A 10,578-nucleotide genomic window follows, 5' to 3' on the forward strand; every position below is an offset into this window, starting at 1 on the left:
CAGGACTATTAAGACTTTTCTATGTATTCTGGTTAAAATTTAAGGGGTCATAATGTCACTTGTTCTTAAATGATTCATTGATATAGAAATCTGTATGTGAAATCGTTCTGAATAAATAGTGAATTAGAGAATAAAATGAAATGAGTAAGATCAAGGTGAATATCAAGGTGCCTGGTACAGTGTTAATAATTCTACAGTAGAAACAGTAGTCTTGGGAATACAAGCCCTGAGGATAGTCTGTACTACTGTTACGTGAAATGCCCTCAGTATCGCCTGCAAATGAAATGAAATATAAAGCAGCGTTTTTCATTTTGTATTATTAAACACCTGGAAATCACTGCAGAACTGAATCAGCTCACAGGGGCATTAAGGTAGATACAACTAATAATGTACCTTTTTTGGAAATATTAAGTATGTTGAAAGTTCACGGCAATCAGCGAATGTATTAAACAAATAATCATGAGTCACATTTTCTCTCTGAGGTATTGCCATGGAAACAGGAAACTCAAGCACATGACATCTATTTGCCAGTTGCAGAAGCCACTTTTTACCTCAGAGACTGGCAACTTCTTGAGAAACATCTATGATGGTTTGTTAGTAGTCCTCTAAGGTTTCGAAGCTGGGCCGTAATCCTGGAGTTCGAAACGAGCCAGAATGCTTCAGTAAGAAAGTAAGTAGACCATGTTCTTCCAAATCACATGACCCCTAAACACACTGTGTGAGAGGTGGGTAAAGGGGCTAGAAAGAAATCACTGCCTTTTCACTCATCTACTTCAGCCCTTATCCCAGCCCCACTAATCCTATTAGCCTCGTTTTAGAGGCCCACACTGCTTAAAACTGTGGATATTCCTCGTATAAACCTTCCCCTGAAGTTTCCATCCATCACTACTACTATGTACAGGTTTTATAACAACACAAGATATTATCCAAGGATGATAGCCACATCCTTACAGGGAATAAAAATTCCACGAGGGAAAATCTTTTGAGCCTCCAATGTATGTCAAGTACGCAGCAAAGCATAACAGGCACAACTGATCTTCAAGACCAATCCCAAATGAGAAACCTATCTTCATATTAAGATACTTCGTCCATAATTCAACATTCACTTGTGATATACCTCTTTTGTGAATTAAAGCTAATTTTCGTTCAATCTAGATGATCCCATGCCTGTGAAAACACAAAGAGGACTCCCAGTAAAATAGGGAGGCAAAAACAAACTAATTAAAAAAAAAAAATCCCAAAGTTTCTAATGTGGTGAGTACTAAGGATTGCTATGTGTGTGAATAATTCATACAGAAATGCAGTGACGCCATGGAAAGGCAACAGCCGAGGAATTTCAGGAATGTCCCATGTACACACTTCATGCTTCATCAGTCTGCTTATTCCCTCCTTCCTGCTTCCCCCTTTCCCCCACTCCCTTCTCATCTTCCCCAATCCATCTCTCCATCCCATTCTAATAGCTGTAATAAGCCACACCCCCAACATAATGCTTTTACACTTTTTTTTTCATTATCAGCATTGTTGATTTCACTCCCGCCTTCCTTTAATACACCTGCTATTTTTTAAATCACAGTGTCCAGTTAGTGTGATCACTTCTAGAGCAAGCAAAAAAAAATCTATTATGTTTTCCAGACTGTCAATTATACTTGTGTCGGAGACTTCTGTTACAAATTCGAAGACGTTGCTCCACTTAGGAGTTCAGTTTAACTGAGTAGTGGGAATTTCCAAGGCATTTACACACAGTTAAAATAATGACAACAATAATCTTACAACAAGAGATTCCTCAGTGATTCTGCCTGGACTCAGAAAAACAGTTTTCAGTAATCGGTGTATATATTCATGTGATGCCATAAAATTCTTTTCAAACTTTTCATTCTGAAGGTGTATTGATGGAAAAACCGCTGAAGCTTTCCAAGTGAGTCCAGTCACATGACTTGTACTTGACCATTCAAAATGGACTAAAGAAAACGGCAAGGTTGTTATCCATCACTGAACATTACAACCTGCTGTACTGTCAACCTTGTAGGAACTTACTTCCGAGGCTATTGAAAATGGCAGTTAATGTCGAGTAGCAAATAATTTGGAAAAACATGTTGTTTTCAATTCACACTGCTGCTTTATTTTCCTGTCTAGAGGCCTCAGATATGTTGGAGCAGTCCAGTCCAGCAAGGATACATACAGTAGGCCAAACGAACAATTCCGCATAATTTTGTTAGAACAGTCTGAACCAGGAATACAGAGAGCATACGTGCATGCAACATGCGTATCGATTGTATCCTAATGTTTATTCCCAATTGAAAAAAACCTTTCTGAATAAAAGCAGAAGGGCATACGTTTCCTGCTTATTGGGACTGCAGTTACCTCATTATTAGGAAGCCTACAGTAGTTATGACCTCTTGTGACCCTTAAATGATGCCAGATTGGGTTAGAGGCTAGGACATAAAACAGCCGATGAGTTTCCTGCTTTGTCTGGCAGTGATGTTACACAGATTTTTGTGTAGTGATGGACAGCAGACCTGCCACCACCCTATGCACAACCACTGGGTAAGAAATGTGGTGTGTGTGTGTGTGTGTGTGTGTGTGTGTGTGTTTGTGTGTGTGTGTGTGTGTGTGCGTGAGTGTGTGCGTGAGTGTGTGTCTGTGTGTGTGTGTGTGTGTGTGTGTGTGCGTGTGTGTCATTTAAAATTTAATGATGGTCATCTGAACACATTGTCAATAGACTCTGCAGTAATCTGCAGATATGCAATGAGACCAAAATTTGTGACAAGCAGGAGAGCTTACAGCCAGTCCAACTTTGATCCACTTAATAAGATAAAGTGCTAATTTTAAGAGTTTTATATAGCACATTTCTGTCAGGCTATAACTTATGCTATTAAACATAGCAGTCCTGTGCCAGGATTAGTTAATTTATATAAGTTAAATATTGTTTGTTTGCTAATTATGGAATCTTAGCTGGGTTGGTAGGGTTGATAGTTAGTAGGGTTGATGAAAAAGTCAGTGTACAACACTTCAGGTATGTCCAATAGTTAGTTATTTTTTATTTATTAGGTTTATTAGCAAATTAAGGATTTCAGTTTTTACAAAGACCAGGGAAACCAGGCACAATTAGAACAATGACTAAATTGTTAACTATATTTTCTATAATAACTATAATTTCTTTTTTCTATTTAATTTCTAATTTCACAAACTGATTTTATTTTTAAAAATTTAATAATTGTGACACATATTGAGATTTAAACTGCGATATTTAACTGTTAAATGTACCATCAGCAAATAACAGTAAACAATTGCATGAATGATCTCATTAAGAGAATGTTTGCCAATATTTATTTATCACCTCAAAAGTATTTAAAAAAATAAACAAAAACCTACATTTTTGACAGTCTCTAAATAAATTCCAGACTATGCATAAATATTACCGGTAATAATTCCCAGCCATTGAATAACTGGACAGGTCTGTATTGTGATTTAAAATTGTTTAATGTGATTGATTGCGCAATACTAATAATTAATTAACTTAACTGTAGGTAACTTGGCCCATCCAAATACACCACCTAAGTTATGTGTGAAAAACCCCTGATTTCCCCCAACATGGTCAACAACATCCTTTTCCGTCTTGAGAAGGTCTTGCCATCATTTGCCCTTGGATGCATCCGATGCCCTCCTTCACCTCTTAAACAGATTTCACATGCTTTCAAGCTCAAGCCTGACACTGACACTGAACAAGTTGTCAGCTACATATGTCATTGGCTTGCCACTTGACCCCAACCCCCACCCCTCTCCCAAATGCCTATTGGATAAACCAGCAGGGAATTGTCCTGTAGAACAAAGCGGGCGTTGGGGGGGTGTTCTCCTAAGAGCACTGGAGGACATTCCTGTTCACAATGGTCTCTAAAAACCAAGACTTTTAATTACCCAGTGCTTTTAAACATTTACTGTTTTACTGGGTGATTAGGAGGACAAACTCGGCTCACCAATGGAGAGCGCTTTTATGAAAGAGCACCTCACTGCTGGCGTCACAATTTAAGAGAGTCACTCCAGTGTTTGGAACTGAATATCAATGAACCGCGGGCTAGCTGGATTTAACAGTCAGCATCCAGTCATAATTATCCAGAACAAACAAAATTTCGAAGCTTTATTCATTCGTGCCAGTCTGTCAGTTTGTAAAACAAACAACCACAAATCCAGCACCAAACTTATCATACCTAACAAATAAGCCTACTTTCGAAAATTATATTCCCATATAGCCATAAAACAAAATCATTAAACATTTGCTTCAATCCATTGGGTATGTGATTGTGCATCCATCCATTTTCTGTCCTGCTTATCATGAAGTGTCACAGAAGGCAAAAGCACACACTCTCACACACCTAATCATAGACTACAGGAAATTTGGAAATGCAATTACAGCTGAACTGTGAGAGGAACCCGAAGGAAACTAACCAAGCACAAGATGAACAAGCAAACTTCGCGCATACATTTGAACCACCAACCCTGGTGGGGGTGCAGGGTGACACTGCTAACCATACAACCTTTAATTTAACTTTAAATCTGACATAATTATTCTAAACGCAGCCTACTTGTACTGTATATGGAGTATACATACTGTAGTACAGGTACGAGTGGAATTAAGCGTATCGAGTAGATCTGGATTCGCCTGTGGATTCCAGTGTCGTAAGCAAGTACACTGTACATTAACAGGCAACAAATTAACCAAATGTACAGAACATGCAACAATTATTTATTTTTTTATTTTGTATTTAAAAAATTGGAAAACCCCTATCCTTTATCAGTATACAGTAGAACTGGTCGTGTTACATACAAGCAGAGGAATCACCAGACTGTGGAGTTGGGAATCCCTGCACTTTAGTCTGACAGAATAAGTCTGAGACAGAACAGTACAGTAAAACCTTAGTAACTTAGATAGATTGTGCTCCAGTGGAAATTTCCAGACTAGTCATTGTACTGCACATACAGCCAGTGACATTTTTTTTCCTGCCATCATATAGCTGGACATGCATGCACATAGCCATCTAGGAAATACATATGAATGAATGCAGTGAGACCTGTCTTCCTTACCTTATACTAAGCTGTGGAAATGGATGAGAGACGCCGTGGCATGATGCGGGTCCGCTGTAGATCCTGAGAATAGGAGAGGTGAGGAGAGGACAGGAGAGGAGAAAAGTTGGAACGGCTTGAGTGCGCCTCCTTCGCTGATGTTGCGTCAAGAGCCTACAACGCAACATGTGCTGTGTGCGCGTGCGAGCGCGCGCGCGCGTGTGTGAGCGCGAGATTAAGCATGGCAGCATGTCTGCACTGAATCCTGCATTGACATGATATTCCCCATGCCTCCGGGTTATCTGCCGCCAGCAGCAACGGAGCGTCACGAGCTCTGCGCAACCCGTTAAACCGATTCCACGCGATCGGAGATCTGAACGGAAAGCACGAGTTAACGTGTTAAGAGGATTTCTTTGCGCTTACCTCTCTGACCGGCGGAGGGGCATTAATAAAGCAGCGCCCGCCGCCGCCGTTACACCAACCAGTCGCGCGCGTCACATGAGCGCGCCGCCGCGCATTCACGCTCGCTCTTCCGAGACGTTCACCGGAGATCTTATTTATAATTCCAGCGTGTGGGAGAAAAAAGAGAGAGAGAGAGAGAGCTCCGGTTGAGTGTGTAACAGCTGCTCGGTGATTCGGTGCTATTAAAGCGCCTGGTGTCGGTCACTCCGGTGGCGCTGAGAGCATGTTCGGGTTGCACGAGCTCAGAATTTTAATGAGCACCTAATGCTGCAGCAGCAGGTTTTTCTTTTTTCTTCTCTTGTGCATGGGTCCTGACTCAGATTAGAAACTCGGTCGATCAGAATAAATTGTCGTGTTAGGTCAATCAAAGCACAGATTATCCAGAATCCCACCAGGGTGTGTGTACAGGTTTAACACTCCGAAGATTTTATGATGTGTTTTTGCTTACACAGTGATTTATTACAATTTCCATCCTGCAAGAAATTAAGCTTTTTTAATTCTTCTAGAGACGACATGAAGGCATAGTGGTTAGCATTATGGGTTCGATTCCCACGTCAGGTCTGTGTGCATGAGTTTGCATGTTCTCCCCGTGCATGGTTGGTTTCCTCCAAAGTCATAGTCTAAAGACATGCCAATTGGCGTCCCCAAATTGCCCATTATGTGTGTGTATGTGTGTGTCTGTGACCTGCGATGGATTGGTACCCCGTCTCGTGCCCTAAGTCTCCTGGGTTATTCCTCCCTGTGTTGAAATGGTATGGACGATGAGTGAGCGAGTAACTTCTTCTTTAGCTATAGATAAATATACAGTACATCTATAGTAGCTTAACTCTTATTTCCGTATTCGCCATAATGTACAATATTTGTGTACGCATGTACGCCATGGATGTGCCCGATCAACTGCCCATTTGCCCCCTTGTGTCAGAGCTGAAAAATATTGAAATGATTGTTTCATTTTTACTGTTGTGCTTGCATTAATCCAAGTCACCAATGACTAAAATACAGTAAAATTAAATAAATTCCACAGTCCAAGACATGCAGATTAAGCTAATTGGTGTTCCCAAATTACCCATAGTGTGTGTCTGCTCTGCAGTGGGTTGGCACCCTGTCCAGGGTTTAGCCTGCCTTGTGACCAAAGTCTCCTGGGACAGGCTCCAGGCCCCCCACAACCCTGTATACAGGATAAGTGGGATAGAAGATGAATGAATGAATGAATGATTAAACAAATGAAAAATAAATTAAAACCAGTGAAAGCAAACTATAGCCATGCTGTGCAACAAATTCCCACAGTTATACCCTTAGGCTGCAATGACCAGTGTAATAGGGTTTTTCAAACATTTGGAAATTGTCCTAGACGGGAGATTCGTCCAAGTGACTGACCTACAGTACCCCACCTACTGTATCTCCCCAGCCAACCATACAGGATTTAAATATGCATGTTCTGCTCATAAGTTTACATATCCTGGCAAACTTATTAAAATATTGGCCATTTTCTGAAATCTATGGCAGATCATCCAGAAATCCTTTTTAATTTAAGGTTAGTGGTGAGCTGATTCCAGTTATTACAACATAATTGTGTATGGTCATGTTCAAAAGTGAGTACCCCTTCTTTTAATTGTATATGTTCTCTTTTGTCAAAACCTTCTTCATATAATGCATTCTTGAGCCACCTATTCTACAGGTAATTGAGGGACAGGACCCCGATATAATGTAAAACACTAGTCTTTACCTGTGCATATCGACATGGTTAAAATGAAAACCATGTGGTTAGTGCTGCAATACTATAGCATACTATTGCAGACTGACAACACCATAGTTGTGTTTTATATTAACCACCAGGAGGAAACAACCTGATAAGGGGTGTTGTGGCTGAGCAGTAAGCGCTAAAAGTGGACAGACCTTTGGGCATATCATTGGTCTTGTCCCTGGACGTTAGCAAATTGGCAAGGAGCTAGGTCAGCTGCTGTGGAAGACATACAGAAGAGCAGAGGTTAGTATGTTTGTAGATTCAAACAATTTACTGTCCAAAATGGGTCATGGAGAAACAGCACACAAGGGCTTTAAACCAGGATGGATTGCTACATTATTGCCTACATCTACTGTTGTAAAATTTCCACTGCTTCCTCTGCCTTTGATGACACTCCAGTGCATCCAACAGACCATGTGCTGGTGATGTTAACAACAGGCTCACCCTTCCCCTCCCAGCAAAAAGACTTATGTGTACCAGAATACCTAGGAAACTGTGCCACAATAGATGGCACCTTGAAATGAGGCATATGGGCCCTGAGGATGATAGCAGCTCTCAGGGTCACTCTATTAACTGTGCATACTCAAGCTATAAAGAAGAAATTAGAAGGTTTTCTTAGTACAGAGTGAAACACTCTGCATGATGACAGTGGACATTTTTTAATAGGTCTATTTACTATCTAATGTTAAGGTGAACGTGGCAGTGTGCTATCAATACAAGGTTCAGGATGATACTTTGCCACTGGGCGTGCATACACTAGTCAAAAGTCGTGGTAAAAAGTTACAAATATCTGTGAACACAAATTGTGCTTGAATTGTGCTGAGTCATTCATGAATGATTCGTTCTTTTTGAACGAGTCTTTATTGTGACTCAGAAGAACGAGTAGTCTCGGTCTTCGATTTTTACTGGGCGTGCATGCGCAACACATCGCAAAAACCTACGTAGGTTATGTACAGGAAACAGAAATGAGTCTTTTGGTCCGAATCATTCGTTCTTTTGTCACATGACTCCCATAGATGCTATGCAGTGCAATAGATTCAAAAGAACGAATGACTTGGACCAGAAGATGTGAAAGGTGAACTGCTCATTCTGTTTATCATTATATGTCCTTAGCTGCATTGCAATATTATCATTACTGAAACTATAGCCAAAATTTGTGTATGAAGACATGTTGGGTATCTGTTTATTGAAAATGTAATATTTTATTTTATTTCTGAACAAAAAAACGAAAGATTCGTTTATTTCGATGAACGAGATTCAAAGAACCGTGTCACTAAAATGTTTCAAACTTCCCAGCACTTGTGCTGAGAGGCTCTAATATGCTGACACAGGTTTGGGCTCCTTTGTTCTAGTGAAATCTAATAGATACAAAAGACAAATACATTCTAGATATTCGTGTGCTGCCAAACTTTGTGGCAACAATTTGGAAAAACCCACATGCTTGTGATGGTCAGCTCACAACAAACTTTTGGCCCTATACTGTAAGTAGCTTATCTTCAACCAGTGTTGCTCAGTGAGCACTGTTTGTGTTTGGGACCAGAGTTCAAGCATGTCGCGCTGAGGCAGAACTCAGCATTATTTCCAAAGAAACTGGTTTTGCAGCCAATTCATCGGTCTGCCCTTGTGCCAAGCCAGCCCTGTGCAGAGTGAGGGTTTTCAAGCACTATATGGAAAACTGCCAGCTGGCAGGTTACTGACCCAGCTGTACGTGTGCGCTTTGGGGAGCATCATAAAGGGTCCGAGCTCTTTTAAAGGCAGGTTAGTTTAAGGAGTAAAGGAAGTGCTTGTGATAATAGACTTGAATCCAAGTCTTTCATTCATTTTCATTAAATACAATATATGGCTGCATTCTAGGTAGCAATATTAAAGTATCTTGAGTTTGGGAAAATTATTATCTCAGGTAGACCTTATGGGAAAGAAGGTATAGCAGGCTTTGTAATTATTTGAAATTTGTAAGATTTGCCAGAGATCTGAGACCGAGTTCACTACATTCATAACGTATGTTCCTCCTTCTTTTTTGATTCCATTTATTTTAGGCATTTTTTATCTAATCAGTGGGGCACCATTTGTATTTGATTCATTAACTTAATTTATTCATTTAGGTTTCTAATTTACAATCTAGTAAACACACAGATTGAAACCATATGTTATTTCTTTGCAATCTAGTGGCCCAAGCAGGACAATGATCACTACCATTATCATGAAATGAAATACACCCTGGGCAAGATGATATTTAGCCATTATTATTTGACTAAATTATAGATTATTTTAGTTTTAATTAGGTTACTCTCTGTAAGGCGTTTTGCAAGCTTTTCCACTTCCTTTAAACTGAGGACAAAATTACATCAAGATTAATTTTATTATATGCATGTGCAGCATAAGCTCAGCATGTCCTAGTATTCCAGGTAAACGTGCAGTTACAAAGGTTAATGTATTTAATAAATGAAACATAACAGCAGGGGTCAAACCAGTCTGCTGATTATCACCTTGAACGAATTCAATTAATTTCCGCCACAAGCCAAGTAATAGGGCAGGCTGTAACCCAGCCCATTGATTTACTTCTATTATGTAAAAGTTATTCGCCAAAAAATGTCATTTTTACTGAATTTTAGTATACTGATTTAACAGTGTAATTCTTAAAGTATTTGTAGTTGAGTTTCATATTATGCATGCATTCTAAATCCATTTGCTTAACAGTCTTAAAAATCACCCTTCATTACTGCATCCTTAAGGGCTCCCTCTTCTGGGCAACATTAATAATACAAGCATTATAGAGCAGTCATATTAATCTATTCATCTTGAATGAATCCTGAAACACATATTTGAATTCAATGCAGCTAAGAGGGGTGTTTAAGTCTAACCTAAATTTGTGCAGAATAACAGAACACAGTTATGAGAGTAAAATCTAGCTTTATTACTGTATATAATCCCCTGTTACACTAATGTCGCACTTAATCACTAGTGCTTGGATACCAACAAGGTTTAATTTTCTCAGTATGCCGGAACCATAATTAGACAGCCTGCCTTATGTCTGAAACACTGGCCTCCCAGGAACTCCTATAATGGCCAAACAAGTGGAACTTGTGGCTACTAATCTGTTTGAGATGAAGTGTGAGAAAGTTAGACAGACTAAAGTGATGCTAAAAGGTATTATTTTCTATTTTGATATAGATAAAAGTGTTCCATGGTTCAGATGAAATTTGTATAAAAAACCTGTAGACGATGCCTCTCCTGAGGCTAACAATCAAATCATGGGCACTCAGTTTAGAACAAGTGTGAAACAAGCTTTAATTCATTTAATTTGGATAAATCAC

The 10,578-nt window shown here is 39.6% G+C and overlaps 1 protein-coding gene across 1 annotated transcript in view; it reads right to left on the minus strand.

The window, feature by feature from the left end:
- tmem108 (transmembrane protein 108) overlaps positions 1–5,742 on the minus strand; it is a 71,231-nt gene extending 65,489 nt beyond the window's left edge. Inside the window, exon 1 of the mRNA XM_053488227.1 lies at positions 5,080–5,742. The gene's annotated coding sequence lies outside the window, so the exon portion shown is untranslated. The remainder of the gene's footprint in view (positions 1–5,079) is intronic.
- Positions 5,743–10,578: the final 4,836 nt, after the last annotated feature.

This window comes from Clarias gariepinus, chromosome 26 (assembly GCF_024256425.1).
Source record: "Clarias gariepinus isolate MV-2021 ecotype Netherlands chromosome 26, CGAR_prim_01v2, whole genome shotgun sequence".
In the NCBI taxonomy this organism is placed as follows: domain Eukaryota; kingdom Metazoa; phylum Chordata; class Actinopteri; order Siluriformes; family Clariidae; genus Clarias; species Clarias gariepinus.